Genomic DNA, 2,022 nt, shown 5'->3' with positions numbered 1-2,022 from the left:
TTGCTGTTTAAGACACTGAATGAGGCCACTCTGGCCGGAACACAGGAGAGAGGAGGTGAGAGGATGAGGGACAGGCCCAGAGCTCAAAGGCTGGTCCTCTTCTGTAGGACCCAGCAGGAGATGGTAAGGAAGTTGGACCTTATTCCATGTGTAATGGGGAAACACTGGAGGGCTTTAGGCAGAGGCGGAACAGGCTGATGTGTTCTTTTAACATCATTCAGACAGCAGCATGGAGAGTGATGAGAGCAGACAAGAGAGGAACCAGGGGAGCTATTGGGAGGCCTGTGCAGTGCTCCAGGAGCGGTGGGGAGGGGATTTGCATCAGGAAGCACAATGGTGCTACAGAGAGTAAATGGATCAATGGTATGTTTTGGAGGGAGAGCAAAGGGACTCATTAATGGAGCAAGCTTGGAAAACAAGGAAATGAAACAAACTCAAGGATGATTTGTAGGTTTCACCTAGGCCACAGGGAAGTCTGAGGTCGAGGTTGCAGATACTAATTTGATGTGCCTTTTTGACCTTCCTCCGGGTAAAGATGTGAAGCCAGCCCTCAGCTCTACCAGCAGAGACGTATATTTGGGTATCAATGTGCACAGGGTCTGTTTTTTTTTTTTTTAAAGATTTTATTTATTTATTCGACAGAGATAGAGACAGCCAGCGAGAGAGGAAACACAAGCAGGGGGAGTGGGAAAGGAAGAAGCAGGCTCATAGCAGAGGAGCCTGATGTGGGGCTCGATCCCATAACGCCGGATCACGCCCTGAGCCGAAGGCAGACGCTTAACCGCTGTGCCACCCAGGTGGTTCTGTTTAAATCCAAGAGCCCTGAGATCATAATTTATTAACCAGCATCCTTTTTAGGAACATAGAGGTTGTTTCTATTTTTTAAAATTATGAATAATGCTACGAGATGAACATCTTCTGTATTTCAGATTCTTTCTTTAGGAAAGATTGCTGGAAAAGGAACTCTTGGGAGCTGTCCCCCAGTGTATGGATTTTTTTAAATTGTAATTTGAAATAACTTTAGATGGACAGGAAAGTTGCAAAAATAGTATGAAGAATTTCTGTAAACCTTTCATCTAGCTTCCCCTAATGTTACCATCTTGAAATTTAGAAATCAGAAGAATGCTCTTAACTAATTTATAGACTGTATTCGGATTTCACAAGTATTTTCACTAACATCCTTTTTCTGGTCCAGGATCCAGTCTAGGGTTACGTACTGTATGAAGTTATCATATTTTTCTGTTTCCTCCAACCTGTGACAGTTCCTCAGTCTTGCTTTGCTGCTCAAAGCCCCAGACCTTAAGTCTTTAGAAGAGCACCGATCAGGTATTTTGGAGAATGTCCCTCAATGCGAGTTTGCCCGATGGTTTCTCATGATTAGATTGACATTATGTGCTTTTGGCAAGTAAACCACAGAAGTGATGTTGTGCCCTTCTCAGTGCATTACAGGAGGCTCCCGAGGCTGGTAAGTCTTATTTTTGGTGATGTTAACCTTGATCACTTGGTTAAGGTGATGTCTGCCGTCTGCCGGGTTTCCCCATTGTACAGTTTCTGTTTTTCCCTATGAAATGAATAAATATTTGGATGATGGTAGATTTTTTCAGACTATGCAAATATCCTGTTTCTGCTCAAATTTTTGTTTGTTTTTTATTGTGGTTAAAAAAAACCCCACATAACATAGAAGTTACCATCTTTTTAAAAAATATTTTATTTATTTATTTGACCGAGATAGAGACAGCCAGCGAGAGAGGGAACACAAGCAGGGGGAGTGGGAGAGGAAGAAGCAGGCTCATAGCAGAGGAGCCTGATGTGGGGCTCAATCCCACAACACGGGGATCATGCCCTGAGCCGAAGGCAGACGCTTAACCTCTATGCCACCCAGGCACCCTTTTTTTTTTTCTAAAGAAAGATAGAGACAGAGAGTAGGCACACAACACCCATGGGGGTGGGAGAAGGGCCAAGGGAGAGAGAGAGTCCCGAGCAGGCTCAGTTTCCTACAAATCAACAGCAGCAACAAAATCA

The sequence above is a fragment of the Ailuropoda melanoleuca genome, chromosome 10 (assembly GCF_002007445.2).
Source record: "Ailuropoda melanoleuca isolate Jingjing chromosome 10, ASM200744v2, whole genome shotgun sequence".
Lineage (NCBI taxonomy): Eukaryota > Metazoa > Chordata > Mammalia > Carnivora > Ursidae > Ailuropoda > Ailuropoda melanoleuca.
The sequence above is the reverse complement of the archived record's forward strand: the minus strand, read 5'-3'. Positions refer to the sequence as shown.